The following is a 19,721-nucleotide window of genomic DNA, read 5'->3' as shown; positions in this document are numbered from 1 at the left end:
GGTATTGGATGTTTGGATACCAAAAACCACCATGTCGCTGCCTTTCGTGACATATTTGCAAATGTATTTAATTGACTTGACCTAATTGCAATACTTAACATTACAATCGGCCTTGAATGTTTTAGAAAGAAGTGGCGAATATGGAACAACCCAACTGTTGTCGACCACAAAATCGTTTCCTTTCACTTAAGATGTGATAATTCAACCATTATCATCGGCCGATCGAAGCTTATACAGTGGATAACAATTGGCCGTCATTTTTCGTGGATTGGATACGGTTTGGAGCACTTCCATGCACAATGATTGGCGGTTGATGGTGCCACACGGCCCATGATTCATATTCTTGATTACAACATCATGTATGTCTGGGTCGGTTTCAGGATCAGGAAACTTCGCACATATGTTGTCATCTATTTGATTTGGCCGAATTCTTTCGACTAACCAAATTGTCCGGGAAGCAGCAGTTAAATAATTTTCATCTATTTCGGATTACAGGTACGAAACAAAATAACATTTAGGGAAAATGATTCATCGAGTTTTTATTATTTTTAAGATGTACTCTGCTATTTGGGGCGGGGGCAAGTCCAACGAACCAAAAACCATGAAAATTGGTCTAGGCGATCTCGAGTTATAAGTGTTGTAACAAACCCGACTTTGTTTTATATGTATAAGATATTGTAATTTTTTAATTGGACTTAGAAATAATTTTATTTAAGATATTTTGGAGGAGGGTGTCACTTGATTGATAATATTACGTCCAAAAAATCAATGAAAGAAATATCGGAATTCGGTTTCAGTCTGTTTGATATCAACACAAATTGAGAGAACTGACAGTTGAGAAATGTTGTTGAGATCCTCTGCTATCTCTCGGATGCCAACACGATGATTTTGAAACACTGTTTCTTTAACTTTTCCAATGTTAATGTCATTTACAAAGACGGATGGACGACTCCATGAAGCTAGTTTTCGATGACTTCCCGATCTTCACTGAATGCTTTGTACCACTCAAAGTTTTGTGCTCGTGATAAAATAGACTCCCCAAAATACTTCCGCAACATTTTCAACGATTACGTAGCTGCGATTTCATTGGAAACACAATATTTAAAATTTTCGGGTCGAACATAAACATCTGCCAACCACACACTAATTGACATATGACGACCAAACTACACACGAACATAAACAAAGATTGTACGAATCTTGGAAAAAAAAATGTATTATGGATCAGTAGTCCATGTTAGATTTGATGAGATAAATATTTTATTGAGGAAAAATTAACTGAACCGACTAATTTATTTTTATAAAGAGTGAGAAAAAGTGGTCGCAAGAGAAAGCTTTCACTCAATTGAAGAAGCCAGGAAAAAAACAATCAGCTACTTTAAAGGCCTTCAATCTTCACTCTATCGAACTACCTTCAATTATATTGAAGGATAAAACCATATTTTAATAAAAAAATAAAAATTCTTACATTGTTGAGTTAAAGACTTTTCTTTTCTCTATACTATTCAAGTATATTTACACAGCTTTAGAAACTACTAGTCCTCTAACAAATCACCCAAACACAAGGATAAAATTGCAACAAACAAAATAACTTCCTTTAAAACTTAAAAAGTACACTCTGAGCAACGCCGGTACTTCTAAAAATATCACAGTGATTTGCATTCACTGCACTCATTGCATAAATATTTGCATATTTATGTCTACAATCAGGTGTGTAAATTACTAATGTATGCATGTTAACGGTTAATTGTACGGATTGTGAACAAAACGGCATTGCAGCCATGAATTCCCTGTGCTGTTCAGTTTTAATTACAACTAACCAACTTCATCACGCTAATCAAACATAATCGCATAATAATAATCAAATAAAATAATTCACACTTGCACACTTGCATACTTGACAAACAACAAAAAACAAACAAGGACTCGAGCTCTCCTAGCTTGGCGTATGCTTTTTTGCTCAAATGCAATCACATTTACATATCTTCATGTACGCATGTGTGTGTGTCATGGCATGTCGGATTGCCATGCATGCTACGGTTTACCTCTTAAGGATACGAGTAATGCTACGAATGTGGCATAACAGGATCAGCACAGAGTAGCTAAAAAAAATACGCCAACAACAAAAAATCGCATATGGAAAGCTTCACAAGTGTTAGCTGAAAACAAACTTTTATTTGCCTTCGTCACATTTCTATTTGTCCATATTTTCATGTTTTCCGGAAGCGACCCGAACACGCATCCTGCTCACCGGCCACAAGCGGATGGCTTAACAAAGCCTTATATCTAACGTCCCTGCTAATGGGTGGTGCGAATGTGAATTCAAATATAATTTAACATTTATTATAAGTGATTATATTAAAATAGATGTTAGATATTTCATATCTCTCCCTGCTTTCGATTCGGTTCAAATAGCTCAATGGTTACAGCAGTAATGAGGACGAAAAGCTTCGCTACAACTTTCTGAAGTTCAGTATCTTTTCCATAAAGAAACACATGAGAAAGAAATAGTTAGTTTATTATTGTTTTTTTAGCATATATATTATATACGATAAATATATCGGTATTAATCGAGCCACAAGTTATATGTCTTGAAGAAATTGTTATTGGGCCTAAAAACAGGCAGTAGGTATTCTTTAAAAAACATTGCTTGGGTTGACTTTCCATTCAGAGTAGTGAACTGAATATGCTTCTTATTGTTCTCAAAACGTATGATGGATCTATTTGTGTCGTAATATTAGTCATAAGCGTGAATATGTCAATTCTGCTCCAGGGATCGTTTATTTTTATTTAAGTAAAATTTGTATTTTGAAAAGCTTCCATCTAGTTTCAGTATAGTTTATTAAATATTCTACATTGTAAGCGGAGTGTGGACTTAACTGTTTCAAATATCAGATGTCTTCTTAAACCATACATATTCCTAGAGCTTTCGGCCTGTTCGGAGTAAAGAAAAACTATCCGAAATTAAGTTTAATGTTTCTTTACAGTCCCGGTTACTTTTGAAATTTTTTATCCGGTCAAAAACAGATAATATATGGAAAGATACAATGGTATCTCATAACCAGTTGCGAAGTTAAAGCTCAGTTCTTCCAAGCCATTGGTCTAATTGGAAAACGAAGACCGCTTAATAATTATCACGAGTGTTTTTTTTTTTTTTGCTTTGCAACAACCCCATATCATAGTATTCAATGTTTGACAGTTTCTCACATACCAAACAGAAGTGCATAAGAAGTTAATAAAAACAAATATGCCGTAGTGAGCTGTAACTGGCACTCAGGGGCAGATTGGTGGCAGGCAAGTGGCATCACAAGCTAAGAGATGTACTTGTATATTTCATCACACTTTGGCACATGGATTTGTCTCACTCATACGAGTCATACACAACTTCCTGCTCGGTAATGATTAAATTAAATTTACTGAATTTCGTTACAGTTAACCGCAGCAGAGAACCCACTGTCATTTTTTATAACAAATTGGGCAGACTTGTTTTGAAAGCCAATCCACTTGAAGCTTCTTTAAATGGGTTTGCTTGCGGTTAAAAATTTTTACAGAAAAATCAGACAGGTAGACAGGTTTACACTTCCAAATATAATATACTTTGTGGTTTACTTAGGTAAACAGTTAGGATTTACTAGAGTAAAAATTTAAAATATAATATTCGCCGTTCTAATTATTTTAGTGACAAGGTTTCATAAGAAATTTTATGTGAACACTTAACATTTTACCTAAACCTTTGCAAAAAAAAAATATGGTTTGGGTCATCACAGGACACTTACTTTTGAGATCTCATTTTCCAAAACTGAGGGGAGGTGGATTGTTAGGCGTCTACTGAGAAGGAAGCGAATCTCTGCGAATGTCCCCAACCATCAACCGATTGAATGAAAATATCTTCTACTGTTTTCAATATTCTAAAAGAAATTGTGAGTTGTTGAATAGTGTTTAGTCCCGACTCTCTAGAGACCACAATGAGCCACATAATGGCTTAAAGGTGGCTTTAATAAAACAATTTCAAAATAACAATTGATTTTCGTATAATTTTCAAATAAACGGGAAATGTTAACCCTTCTCGAACTCTGAAATGTTTAACAAAAACCTAATTAGACTAAACAACCACAATAAATTACACTTTACAGCAATATTTATTCCCAAATACGAAGCAAAAAACTTAAAATTGAAACATAACGGATAACTATCTGATTTATTTAAGTCACACACCCTAACCCTTTTCATTATGTTATATTATATTTGCTTGAGTCAATATATAGATACACGAAATTATACGTATTAATTTAGCGTCATGAATATGTATATAAAATCTGGTAACACCCTTATTTGGTCTCGTGTAACCGCTCCTTTGCCCAGAATAAGAAAAAAATCAGAATTTATTTATATTTAAACTAGGAGTGCATTATTTTCAAACATGTTATAAATAGAAATAACATATTTTATGCAAATTTACATATTTTTCATAAACGCGGCGTGCATGTTAAGCAGACACTGTTGTTTTTTTTTTTTGGTGTTTGTATACACATACACTCGCCCATATATATTTGTGACTGTATGCGGCCGCAAAAAGTAACACTGCATACTTTCACGCGCTTTTGCCATGGTCGATTGCACTGAAAATGGGCAAACATGAGTGCTTCACTTAAATTTAATAATCGCGCATGCAAATTAACAATCACGAAGGGATTTCCGCTCAAATGCCACATAAAAGTGCAGCAAAAGCCAAACACTAGCCACAACCATTTACCGCAGTATGCATAAAACATAAGATATACTAAATTTATACATGCAATATGTACATATATACATTGAATGGTGTGCAAAATAAAATAAATACAGCGAGTGAGATAATACAAATAAAATGTAAAATTAACAAGAAAAAACGTTAACTTTGGCTGCACCGAAGCTATAATACCCTTCACAGGTAAATTTTTTTAGGATAAAAGGCTATAAAAAGATTTATGTTAGAGAGAGAAGATTTCCTTGGATGTTGTTGTACAAAGATCGTTGCAAATTTAATGTACCTGTTCAGGGTATAAAAATATGTCACTAGATAAAGTGAAGGTTTCGAAACGCCTATATCATATAATATAATATACTCCTATATTGACTGAACCAGTTAACATTTCTAAACGGAAAGGGAAACAAAGATAGGATAATGTGTGTAGTGAAAATGAATGTATCAGACTTATTTATGCTTAATTATAATTCACACATTCTTAAGTGAAATAAATAAATATCCGCTTTTATTGTCATTTGGCAATTATATCGTAACAAATTTTTACATTATAAACTAACTTCGAGATTCTGAGCGGCCTATTGCTACGTTAACAATACAGTGGTCAGTGGACTTTGTTTGGTTTTCTTAGTATGTGTCACCATTTATACAGCTGTTTCAACCTGGCTTTACGCAATCTGCATTAAAATCTTCATTAAATTTCATTACCGTATCTCAAATGTTGGCCGAAATAGCGAAATAGTCATTATCAACGACGTGAATGAAACAATATAAATTTGTTTTATGTTGGCACTGTTCGATCACCTTGGAGCTAAGCATTGCGTAAAAAACCGTTTGGAACAATGTACATAAATAAGGCTGCATACAAAAAGAAGTTCGATGTTTTTCCACTCAAGATAACACAAAAACCCTTATTGACCGAACAGCGTAAAACGATTTCCAAAAATGCTACACTACATACACTAATATTTTAACGAAATTTAGCATTGTAGATTATAAATTTAGTAAATTTTCTATACCTTGGCGCTTTTTATGAAAAACTCATTGTTTTATCTATTCGGATGCCGTAGAATGTTTGCCTCCGCTTGTCAGCGCGGCCTTTAATAAAATCGTAATCCACGCTGTTATTTATTTGTTTATAAGCTGCACACACATACATACACACGTACACGCACACGTACAATATTATTTACATTGCAATCCGCTATTAATCACTTGTTCATTGATGCCTCGGCTGGTTCTCGGCACGCGTGTGGCAGAGTCACGCACACGGATTTTCGGCGCTGCTCTATTTGTCATCTTTAGCGGCTATTATTCAGTTATTATGTATTCATTTCTACTTAATTTATTTTATTTTATTTATTTCAGTTTTTTTAAACTTTTTTCCTTCTCTTCTTTTTTTTGAGACCTGCATCCAATTTTCGCTATCGCAATTGAATTTGTAAAAAAATTGATAAAAATGTTAACACAACGTTAATTTGCTTTGAAAATAATTTGTAGATGTCATTATTTATTTGCTCATTCGCTATTTTATTGCTGATAATAACGTCGTTTGCCACACTTTGCGTTGACACTTTTGCACTTTTGATGGTTTTTATACCAATCTTTGTAGTTGTGGGTGTGTACACAAACGATTTTCCACGTTAATAATATTATTATTAATGTGTGTTAATTAACTACAAATTGTATTTATTTCTTTTGTTTTCATTTTTTTTTTTAAATATTGTAATTTATTGTTGTTGGTTTATGTGTGGTGAACATAAGGATATTAATGAATTTTCAATTGAATTAAGATTTATTATTTACATATATACATTCACACAAAAGCCTATAAATGAAATATGCACTTCGAATGAAATAATTTATATATGCATGCAGTTATATTGTCAATTATAAGTGGGGCGTTTCACGGTAAATAAAATATTTTACGATAGTTTAATATCGTATTTAAAAGTTTGGTGTCGGTCGTTCATGCATTCGCTTAGCTAAGGTCTGCACAACTCAGCTTTATTAAAAAATGTGCGTTAGGTTTTAAACTTGTATGCCCGTGTAAGAGCCTAGCCATTTTTTAGGAGCTCACTGCTTCATAGGAAGATGTTAGAGATGAAGAAGAAGCCTTCTAGCTCACAATATATTTCATTTAAAACCAAAACCAAATATTTCAGGCATATACATATATTTATTTACATAGACCTAATAACGTTACTTTGTTAACAATTTTAGATTAGAAGCTGTTTCAAGCAAATATATTTCCAGTCCCAGAACTGGAACTCTTTCTCCAAATCAATCAGTATTTCTGCTATCAGGACCATTCATTTTGAATCAAAGAAGTGGAGAGCCAATAGTTTGTCCACAAAATTATCAAATCTGCTTAATGCATATATTTTATAACAACAGCACACTGAGTTCACCAAGTATCGACCACAATCAAAAGGTATTACGACGATCAAATCGAATTAATATGATGCTACAATATTCAGAAAAGATCGTAGTGGATCGCTATACCACAAAAAATAGCAAAAATTAAAATTGTTTAATAGACGACGTTAAAAGTAAGTTCAAGTTCCATGACTACGAAAATTTTTTAATAAGAAAGACCAATATGAAATAGAATACATAAAACAGCGTTTTGGTTCGAGATCCTCAAGTATGTACAATTTGGTATGGCTGCGGAGCTCTTCCCCGTCCAATAATTCGGCATAGTAGAGCCTTGTAACCGTTTTGTCCTTCTCCAGTTAGGGACCATGTGAATCCCAGATAACAGTGGCCATTATCTTCCCTGCGAATAGGACAGCTTTTACTTATTCAAAGCAGATGAAGTCGACTGTTTCAACATTTTCTTGATCTCTGGTGTGGACCAATGAATCCATATTCCTTCGGAGGTCAAAAACCGACACAGTAACTTTTTCAGATTGCACTGCAACAGCGCAACAGTGGTGCCACCGTTATTATCGGGAGTAAGCAAACGCAGCACCTATCACGATGACAGCTTTCTGATGCCCAATATTTAAAGCACGATAAGAACAATGAGATGCCTACTACTTGGGCATTATCCTTCGTACTTGCTACTTTTAGAGCAATTGGGGCCAAATAGCGCCAGTGCAAGTGTGTTTGTTGTAGAAGATGATTTTTGGTGCCAAAAGGAGCCATATGGTGTTGTTGGGAGCCAAACGAAACCAACCTTTGGCATTAGAACCCCTGTTATACAGCATCTAACAAATCTACCATTTTACTGTGTGATTTGTCTTCCAAAAGTAATCGAATCACTGAGAACAAAAAAACTCTATTTGGCTTGACGGTATTTATTTTTAGTCATTAGAATGTAAACAAGCGAAATAGGTATAGTGAGTTCATTGTCTAGGTCATGCATTCCAACATATTCAAAAGCTCCAACCCTAAAGGTTATACAAGCAATATTAATTGCTAATGGCAGAAAAAGAGTAAATAATACTCCTTGCAAGTGATTCATATGTTTAATGAAACCGCTCGGTTTTATTTTTTTATATTTTGCTTGCTCACGACATCGTTACAAAATAACTAGAAATAAATTTGTTTATTTTACTATTTCTTCCAGCAGTTTTCTTCATAAACTTATGTAATTAAATGAACAAATGGTTGACAATTTCAATTTATGAAAATCATAAACTCAAATAACAGTCACTTATGTTACGTAATGTTGTTTGTACGCTTGCCATTGGCCTGATCTAGCAAAATACGCAGCCAATAAGTGCTGCCAAAAATTGTTACGTATAGGCAATGGCATACCAGTAGTAATATGCACGCACTAAGATGGCAGTAAAAGCAATAGCATTCAATGCAAGTATGTTTGTTTGTATGTATTTAAGGCAAATAAATACACACACCTACACAAAAAAACCGAATTAAATGTAAACGGACTGAAATGTAAGTACATACATTAACTTAAAATTGCGCACATAAGAGTAGTATTAAGCTCCTAAAAGTCGACTATTAAAATATTGTGTGCCATTAGAGAAGCAATTTAAGCATTTTCAGCTGTAAATCTTGTACATTTAAAAATATACATACTACTGCATACGTATATGCACTATAGAATGAGAAAAATATTTGTCTTAATAGCCTTAGTTAACTGAAAGCTTCAATATTTTCTTTATTTCTTTTGGCAGTATTTTCAAAAATTCAATTTAAAATCTCTTACTGCCTTTTACTTTACAGTTATTCTAAGAGCTTGTAAATATTTATGCCATAACTAGTCGCAAGGAATTTAAGCTTATTTTGGTGAGTGAGTAGTAAATGTATCCACGTGATCTTTTCGGTCGACTCTTCCATATTTTATTTCATATTTCGATTAACCATGGTAGGTAACAATTAATTTGTCCTGAACCTTAGCAATGTCAGTTTGGTGGAAAGCCCTTCGGTTTAGGTGAAAGAGACAGCTACAGAAGCGAAAGGATTATACTCTTAGTTACGTTCAAGACGTTTGTTTTATAATTAAAATTAGTAGAATAATGATAGAATCGCGCCTTTATAACAAATGGTTGCTTTAGAACAACACTGTTACAATAATAAGGGAATTAAATAACGCTTCGAAAACTGTAACCTGATATAAATCTCATGGGCTTCGGTGAAAAAATCTACATGTCAAGATTCGTTGTGAGATTTTAGTATATTTTGAAGAATTCGATTGTGTATGGACTAGATGAAAGGTCAACAACCTACTTTTCAGTTGCAAAGCCTAAAAACCAAGCCAATGCTGACAAAAATATTACCATGCACACTGAAAGTACCATTCACGTTCACATTGGCTTTATGTATGTGTGAAGGCAAACTGACGAACTCTATGAAGCTCTATCAGTCAAACTTTTTTGCTAAATGTAATGACTTTTTTGACGCCCAAACCTCTTAGCCGTGACGTTTTATTGAAATTAAGTAAAAATGTTTTCCCAACCATACTGCGACTTAGTGCCTTATATGAATTAAATTATTCTAAGCTTTGATTTGACACTCATACACCTAAAGCAATGATTCCCACCTCTCACATATCCAGTATTTTAAAGTTTGTGGCTTTGGTTGTATTTATATCGCATGTCTATACCGGTATAAGTACCAGATATCTCAATATAGGTTAGGTTAGGTTAGGTTAGGTTAGGAGGTCGATCCCAAGAAGGATCCCACTTGGACAGTTTAAGACGCCGGTCCATTATGATACCTACAAAACTCCTATAATCTGGATCAAAAGACCCTTACAAGTCGACGAGACGCTTTGTGCTTACTACAAACTTGTTAAGACGGCCAATATCCATTTCAGATAAGTATACAGGTCTGCCAGAAGTGTGATTGCCGAGATATTTCAATCTCAGCCTAGCGAAAGCCGGACATTGGAGGAGAAAGTGCCGGGATATTTCCATCTCGCCCTCCTCCATGGAGCTTTGGCAACTAGCATCGGGTAGTACTCTAAGCCGTACCGCATGAGTGCCCATTGGACAGTGTCCGGTGAGAACTCCTACCATGGCGGCGAGATGCACTTTGCTCAGGGCGAGAAGTTCCCCAGACCTCCTGCGCTCCACTCTTGGCCAGAAGGATCTCGCGGTCGCACAGGCGTTGCTCGTCGATCAGCGTCTGCTGAGTGCACGCGAGGTCCATTGATCCAAAGCTAGAACGCAAGACGTTAACGAATATCCAACTCGATCCCATTCCGATGTGAGCGGGGCCAGGGTGCCTTCCCTTACCAGCGATTCCTCTGTGACCAGGCACCCAACCAAGCCTGATGTTGAAATAGCCAGATGCTATCTCTAGTGAGGACAGACACTCCTTGACTAGCTTTGATTGCACGGTTCGCGCCCTCAAAGCTAGTATTGCCGCCCTACTATCGGAGTGGATGCTCACTTCTACAAACGAGGCTGCACTACGCAGCAGTACTTCTACCGCCTCTTGATAGCAGCCACTTCCGCCTGAAACACAATACAGTGGTCCGGTAGGCCGCTTCTATTCGCCCAGTTAGATACCACGGTCAGGTACCCCTCAGTGATCTCGTAGACTCTCTCTCTATATAATTAAGGAAAAATATTTTGATCAGCATTATGCATACATAACCTGACCTAGCAACTACTGTACCCTCACTGAGTATAAGAAAAGTGTTGAATGATGACTCGTGTAAAAGCTTTTCTTTAAACTTTTTATGTTCCTCTTAAATTTTTTATTACACCCTCACTGCCATCACTATTTCTTACTAAAATTCTAAACACACCAAAAAGTGTTACCTTCGCAAACTACATATAAGTAATCTTGTTTACCAAAAGACCCTCAGGGGTCACTTTTGCCCATTTTGCCGACTATCGTAAACTTGTAAAACATTTAAGTAATTTGCATTTGTATGCTCGATTGCGGAGGCAGCCAGGCGAATGTTGTCGATTTGGCCAATACCGGAATGGCAGACAACCACAAAAACGAACAGTCACAAAAACAAAAGCAAAGTCTCGTATTTCAAAGTTTTTAAAGTGTTTACGAATTTTTCCGTTGAGAAAATGAATTCCTTATAGTTAAAGCTCACTTTGTTCTATAAAAAGCGGGATAGTCTGTTTTTTAGATAAGTTTATATACTTTACGAGTATATAAATTACTTGTATTATTAATGCTTTACTTCAACACAAACCCTTCCGTTTTTTTTCTTATAAGACATATCCATATTCGGACCACTATCTATGATAATTCTAGTTATATAACTTTCTATCAATTGACATTTTCGTTGCCCATTACGGTGAAAATTTTAGCTGGATACGCCTTGAAATTTAGTTTTGACTACGTGATTAAGAAGTAGTATCCTTGAAATTTAGTTTTGACTACGTGATTAAGAAGTAGTATCCTTAGATATTAGATAAATGAAATCAAATCAATACCTATCAGTGATTGAATCACAGTTTTTGGGGCGAAATACGCGTAGCGAAATCAAAGGACCATGTGCTGCTATGTACACTGACCCTTCTCTTTCGACGGCGACTCTCAAAAATTGGTTTAACGAGTTTCAACATGGTTTAGGTGCTCCGATAACGGCTACAATAGAGGATAAAGTGGTTAAAGTCTGCGATCTGATAGTGACAAGTTGAATTAAATGTGAGCGAGATAGCTAAGACAAACATCTCAAAAGATCGTGGATCATATCCTACATAAAATATTAAGCATAAGAGAAAACTGTCGGTGCAAGAGATGCCGCATTTGCTCACTCCGGACAACAAACGAAACATGAGACCACACCACATTACATTTGTGTTTGATGCTGGTTAAGCGCAATCCAAAGGAGTTTCTGCGTTATTGTGTGACCTTCGAAACTGTTACACACCAGAGACACACCCGACGAACCCGACCCGACGAACCCGCTCCGAAGAAGGCGAAGAAAATCGTATCGGTCGAAAGAGAATGACTCACCAAGTCATACCTTCGTCGTGCCATGACTAAATTGGTCAGATAGGCTACTAACTGCTTTCTCACACTACGTATCCTGCAAATTTGGATATTTATTGTATTATATATTACCTTCCAGTACCTGTTTACCGTTAAATGTATTTCTATTCACTATTACCGCAACCATAATGTAAATCGCCATAACTGAACCGATTTAAAATTGATTTAAATGCTTGCGACTATTACTAACTTTCCAATCACACGCTTACCTCTGGATATACATACAGAAGAGTGTTTCAAAGCACACACAAGCTCATTTCAGCTGCTGTTTATATAACTACTATAAATTAACGATTTAAATGCATAGCACAATATTACAAACACACATACACACACATAATCGTGAGAAATCTTTTAAATACACACACAATCACACATTCATTAAATTTCAGTGGCCATCTTGACTTTCATTGCGGGCTAAGTAGCTCGTATGTTTAACTAAATGTTAATGCATTTAGGTGGCATAACGGCTCTTACCCAGCAGTTAAACGAGCGGTTTGGTTTATTGATGAGCAATTGTACCTCATAATAGTGACTATTAGAAATACAGTTATTGTAATTATTATATAGGGTGATCCATTTCGAGGTTGCCTACTTTTTAAAAGAAAAAATCACAGAAAATTCAAATTTAATAGGGAATGTTTATTACCATTCGAAAGCACATTCCTTGGCATTTCTTTCTTGAGGATTATCTCTTTCAAGTGTTGGTCGCGATTACGTCTCAGATGGTCCATCCGTTGAGTCCAATTTTCGACAAATGACACGCGTAATGTTTTGCCCCAAGGCCTGAATCGAAGCGGGATTGTCCGCATAGACTTTAGACTTTACATATCCCCACAAGAAAAAGTCAAACGATGTGATATCATACGATCTTGGTGGCCAATCGACAGGCCAAAAACGTGAAATGATCTACTCACCGAAATGTTCTCTCAATAAATCCATTGATTGATGTGTAGGAAGTGGCGCCGTGTTGTTAAAACCAAATGTCACCGAGATCTTGAGCTACAATTTCAGGTATCAAATAGTCGGTTTTCGTGACGCGATAACGGTCGCCATTGACGGTTACGTCCTCACCGGCATCATTTTTGATGAAATATGGACCGATGATTCCACCGGTCCACAAGCCACACCAAACCATTGTTTTTTCTGGATGAAATGGCAGCTCTCAAATTTCTTTAGGTTGCTCTTCGTTCCAATTGCTTGTTTACATACCCATTGAGCCAAAAATGGACCTCAACACTGAACAAAAGTTAGCTCGAAAACGGAGTTCTTAAAACTTTTCAAGAGCCCATAGAGCGAAACGATGTTTCTTGGAAGGTCGAGCAGCTTCAGTTCTTGCAGTAGCTGTATTTTGTACGCTTTCAATTTAAGATCTCGACGAAAAATGCGCCTAGTCGTTCCATATGTCAGTCCGAGTTGCTGCGAACGGTGCCGAATTGATTCTCCAAGGTCTTCGTGTTCACTCTCAGCTATGGCCGCTATATTTTTTTCACTGCGTGCTGGACGTGGTCTATTCGGTCAAATATTATCCAAAAACGAAGACGGCGTGTTGCGGATAGTACGCTCAGTAAGCCGATTATCTTGACCATAAATTGAGCGAAGCGCGCGAAACACAGTATTTACAGAACGTGAAATTTCGTTATAATGTTGAACAATTAGCACACGTTAGTCAGGTGTAAATCTTTTGATGAATACTTTGATGAATGATAAAATGTCAAACAAAAATGTATAAAAATAACACGACTCCCCGCAATCTGTCAAAAAAAAGGCTATCGAAAAAAGTACCTCTACCTGAATTACCCGATATAAATGATCAGTATGACGAGCTGAGTTACACATCTTCCATCTGTCAGTTGGTCAATACCCTGTTCAGGGCATAAAAAAGGGGCTAAAGCCGAAATATATTGGCAAAAAATCGACTACGTCGCACCGGGAGTGGTGTATTCAAGGACGTGTCTAGAGCAGGTTTTTTTCTATATCCATGTTTTAGAATAAATTAATGTAATGAAAAAAAAAATTGTACAAATATTATTTGTATTTTTTTGCAACCCACGTCAAAACAGGTCCAAAATTTTACCGCAAAGGAAGATGACCCCCTTAATATTTTATATAATCCAAAACTTCGTGAGGTTTGTGACATTTACTTAATTGTAGTTCCATATATTCACAATCAACCGTAAATATATATCTGTTCGTTATCCAACTCTATTAGCCAAAGGTTTGAAAGGCCATTTGAACTTATAATTTAATGGTATAGGGGCTTCCATCTTCACATGCGACCTTGGAGGAAAATCTTCAATCCAAGTCAGATCTGATTTTCAGTACATCTGCGAGAAAAAAAGTGTGGGCGTGCCATGGCTCATTACCGTAATAATATCTTAGTTTTTACAAATTTTATAACATTCTTGTATATGAAATGTTTATATAATCTTGGGCTGGTTTGGAACCCTAAAGTGATTGGAAATAAAAACATAGTCGATAGTCCTGTCCGTCTTAGGGGCACAAATATATATGTATATGTCGAAACCGATGGGATTGGACGACTATAGCCGTTAGCTTCCAAGCAACCAATATTTCAGTTGAGATGAGAATTTGGGTTCTAAATTTTCGAATTGAGTACCAAACAGGACCAAATTTATCGTAATGTTTGCATGACAGCAATGGAAAGTGGACATAAATACGACCACTAAACAAAAATTTATATAGATAGATGGCGCCCGAGTTATAGGCAACGATCAGCTGTTTTGTACAATGCTAGATAAACTTAGGATGTCGTCGTTAAAGTGCATATATAAGGTTATGCTTATGCATTTTGCTATACATGTGGTCAATTTATCAAAGTTGGAGACGCAATTTATACACTAAAGACATCTCATTCTCTGTGAAGCCTATGAAGCGTATTTTGACCGTCCTGTTCGATACATATATTGTTTGTACATAGTTATTGTAAAAGATGTTTGCAAGGTAAGCAATTTGTAATCAAATTGTGAATCAAATATAATAGATATATCAATTTTTAATTGTATATTTTATGTTTATATGGAGGTGAGAATAGGACCATGAAATTTGAAATATCAGGGAGCTAATATGCACCAAAAGACCATGTCAATAATTGCTAATTTTATATTTAGAACCAAATTACTCTGCCAAGACGTATAGGTAAGAATGCAAAACCTGCAGCATATCCTGACCTTTCATTTTCTTCTGCCCCAAAGACCCACGATGTGACACGATCAGTATCTGAAAAATATCAACAACACGTGGACATTTTCAATAGGATATTATGAGCTTCGAATAATCAAGATTATCAAGACACATGTAAAGAAAATATGATGGAAGTATCCAGTTTTTTTGGCATTTCATAATAAAAGGACTTATTCAGAAACAACGTTCTGGGAAAGGGTTAAAACGAGATGGGCATCGATTTTCACCAACAAATTATTTTGTTCAGCAATTAACTTTTGGTTGATGTTAATAAACAAAATCATCACATTTGGAAACAAACATCAAAAAAACATCGTTTACAAAATATATTTCTTTGGCAATTTTTGTGTTCACCAGTGTTTTTGTTATAAAAAAATTCAATCAGTATATCACAAATTACAGTTTCAAGATTATACCCCCATAATAAAGACATTTTCAAAACGATTTCGTACAGATAAATCAAATAAAATTAACTTCGCAAAGGTACATAAAGAAGTCAAACCCATAAAGAAACAAAAATAACGTGTAAGGAAGAATATGAAATAAAACGATCAAACAATGATCCATTTGCTTTCTCATTTATAAATTTATAAAAGTATTGTGCTAGTGGGAAAGAATGGGGAATACGCATATCATTCATATTTAGTTTATTTGCTTTTACAGTTACTTCCTTTATATCTAATTTCATATATATATGAAAATTTGATTATTGTTAGTTGTACTAAAGAAGCAGGAACACAGTTATAAAATGTGCAGCAAATCACATATTTTCCAGGGTCAACAGAATTCCTAATTTCCTTAGCACTTTTCTCCGATATAGTTGAAACTTTGGTAATTTTACATAGGAGGTGACTTCAAGGAGAAATATTATAATAATAACAAGAAATACTATTTATTTTGTCGGTACTATTCTATACACGTAATAGTAAATGAAGATGGACCAGTCACCTTTCAAAATTCCAACTGGTCTCATAACTATTTATAAGGTAAAATAAAAAGTGTTGAAGTGAATAAAAACTAATACTGACCAGTCACCTATCAGAACTCCAACTGACCTTTATAATTTTGTATACGTTAAAATAACTAATATAGCAGACAATAAAGATATACATAAAAAGGTAAAATTTTACGTTCTACAATCGAAGTGGTTGAAATTGAAGGAATTTCAAAGTAAACGACGCTAACAACATTTGTATCTAAAATGAAAGTTAACTACCAGAAGTACTAATAAATGTTACAATCGTATCTGTAATCTATACCCTATTCGTTTTCATCATGGTTGTTGAACGGAGGGTCCAGGAAATAAGCTGTTTTGACCGAGTCAGACCATAGAGATAGGCGTCATAGATATTTAGGTTTTACATGGCATGCCAAGAGGTGGTTATTGTCTACCGTAACCAGAGCAAAGATGCGTAAGGATCACTCTGACGTTCCGAGACAACTCGAGCTCTTGCTCTGCTACAAGTGCCGGTTTGATTCCAAGGACACAATTTACCGTGAGGGAGCCGATCAAGGTATTAATACCTCAACTGTGAATAACGTTTGTTCCTTCTTTGCAATTAGTCGCGTCCGAAATGTAGTCGGATTGTGAGGTTCCTGTGAAGCGGTTTTGATCCAAGAAGGCAACTACAAGTATAATTCCTATGAAAACGTCCCAGCAAAAATTTTTTGGAGCGGAGTAGAAGTGTTCCACAATTAACGGATCTTATAAAAGTCTGTCCATTTCGTTTCTATACAATGTTATTGCTCTAATATTCATTTGTCTACACGCCAATGTGGGAACCACAGCTGCCTTCGCAGTGTACTTGTTTGCATACGTTCCATATTTACATTAGGCCAATGCCATTTTCTCGACCCCTCGCTCATTCCAGCCTTCCTAGGTTGGCGCTCACACCCTTTGGCAGTAAACTGACCGCCAAATCGCATATTGACCACAGTTTACGACCTCAACTTGGCGCAGCAAGTTTACACAAGCATTATACGCACCGCACACAAAGACTACACACATATTCGAAGTGGCCATCGAGCTGCATGTCTCCACCTACTTCGGCCAATCAACGGCGAATACAACTGCTTCAAGCCCTGTGCCTTTCCTCGGTTTCGTTCAATTTTATTGAAAAACTTCGCAAGCTGCGGTTTGACGTGAAATTAGTTAACGACTTGTCTCACACACATAAATTTCGATATATTCGGAGAATGCAGTTTCCTTGGGTTCCTTGCGGGCGGTAGTCATAAGAAAGTGAATTTATTGTAAAGAAGTGTTGCCGCTACATTTAACTAAGTTTGGTGTACATTTCACTTATTTGATTTACACTTTAAATTGGCTCCTTCACGTTGGGTTTAACTTTGTGTTATTTTCGCTTTTGTTCTGTCGGCGTAGCTTGGAGTTTCTTTCCGGTTGCTTATTGTTTGGTGCTAATGAGCCACTTTTAGTAGTTGCAAAGTGCAATTGTTGAAAACTTCATGCAACTTCAGACATTGCAAGTCTGAAGTGATAAAATTCGGTCCCAGGGATATACGCGTCTATCCGAAATTATGGTACTTGAGGGAGAGGCACGGTGGGTCAGATTTGTGTTGATTTAATTTGCAGATGTGGTACAGATTTCATGCTGTCCTATAATTAGGCTTGTGTTAATTAAAAAATTTTGGACTAAAAATTATATGGTGGAATTAAAAATTTAATTTTTTACGCGTCTCTGCTAAAAAACTTCAAAACTGTAAAAATGGTAGAAATACTTGTATATATTATATATTTTCAATATGGCCACACGTATGTATAAGGTAAATCATTATATATTGTATCCCTTTGCTCCGTGGGCTCGATGTCCAAATTTCTTCTCAAGGTGAGAGCGGGTCAATCCAGAACAGTTAAATTAGGTATATCTTGTCACATTCTGAATAGCCCATCGACATTACAAACATTCACATAAACCGTCTCTTAAATACTCCAAAGACTAGTGTAGTAGAGCCTGTATGTTTTTTTCAGAATGTATGTTTTAGATTAGAAGTCGGAGTATTTTTCTTACCAAAATTGTATTATGCTTATTATTATTCAATAATCGCCGTACAGTACTACATATACATATATAATATTTTATAATTAATATAAACAAGCAAAGACGTTAACTTCGATTGCCCCGAAGCTATAATACCCTTCACAAATACAAAGGTTCCTTACAAGAACTTGATTTCGATCGTTCAATTTGAGATTTGAATCTGAAAAATTTCTTCCGAGAATGCATTATTGCCCTAAAAAATAATCCATGTTTAATTTTGTGAAGATACCTCGTCCATGCAAACACTTTATTCCGATCGTTCAGTTAATGTGGCAGCTATATGCTATGGTCATCCGATCTATACAATTTCTTCGGCGAATAGATTATTGCTTTAAATAATAATACATGCCAAATTTCGTGTAGATACCTCGTCAGAGGAAAGAGTTTTCCATACAAGCACTTGATTCCGATCGTTCAGTTTGTATGGCAGGTATATACTATAGTGATTCGATCTAAACAATTTCTTTGAAAATTACATTTTTGCCTTAGAAAATAATTCATGGCATATTATTGAAGATATTACGTCAAATAAAAAAGTTTCCCATACAAGGATTTGTTTCCGATTGTTCAGTTTGTATGGCAGCTATATGATATAGTGGTCCGATATCGGCCGTTCCAACATATGAACAGCTTTTTAGTGAGGAAAAGACAGGTGTGAAATTTCAGATCGATAGCTTAAAAACTGAAGGAATAGTATATACAGAAGGACATGGCTAAATCAATTCAGCCCACCATGCTAATCATTTATGTATATATTTTATAGGATCTCCTACGTTACCGTGGTGTTACAAACTTCATCGCAAACTTAATACACCCTGTTCAGGGTAGAAAAACAGTCCACTAACAAAAAAAAGACAAATGACTCATAAAGAGAAATATAGCAAAACTAAAGAGAAGTAAGAATATAATATTAGAAAAAAATGGAAATACCAAGTTTTTATTGTAGTCCAGCCATATCATATCAATTATATCCAAGAGATTATCACCTTTCGGTAGCTATTTCGGTTACTCTTCCATTTAGACAGAAATTTTGAGCTCTTTATCCTCCATTTCTTACGTGTATGAAATTGCGAACCGCGATCTTGTAAAATAAACGCGAAATTTAAGTAGCTGGACTATATGGAATAGCCTAAATTACTGCACGTTTGATTCCATTACGCATTATATTATTCATTTCGATACAAAACATGCTTTAGGTCAGCAAAATTACGTTCCTCGCTATCTTGTGCTGGCATTGTGATCGTTAAACTCAATTTTGTCTTTTTAACTCAAGTACATAA

General features: G+C 35.6%; 1 long non-coding RNA gene across 1 annotated transcript; it reads right to left on the bottom strand.

Moving 5' to 3' along the window:
- Nucleotides 1-18,401: 18,401 nt before the first annotated feature.
- LOC138858988 (uncharacterized) lies at nt 18,402-18,825 on the bottom strand. The gene is made up of 2 exons (XR_011398030.1): nt 18,671-18,825; nt 18,402-18,601 (listed from the first exon to the last, which is right to left on the bottom strand). It is a non-coding gene; the product is annotated as an uncharacterized lncRNA (long non-coding RNA).
- Between the last annotated feature and the right edge of the window lie 896 nt (nt 18,826-19,721).

Source organism: Bactrocera oleae, chromosome 2, assembly GCF_042242935.1.
Source record: "Bactrocera oleae isolate idBacOlea1 chromosome 2, idBacOlea1, whole genome shotgun sequence".
Lineage (NCBI taxonomy): Eukaryota > Metazoa > Arthropoda > Insecta > Diptera > Tephritidae > Bactrocera > Bactrocera oleae.
The sequence above is the reverse complement of the archived record's forward strand: the minus strand, read 5'-3'. Positions and strand labels throughout refer to the sequence as shown.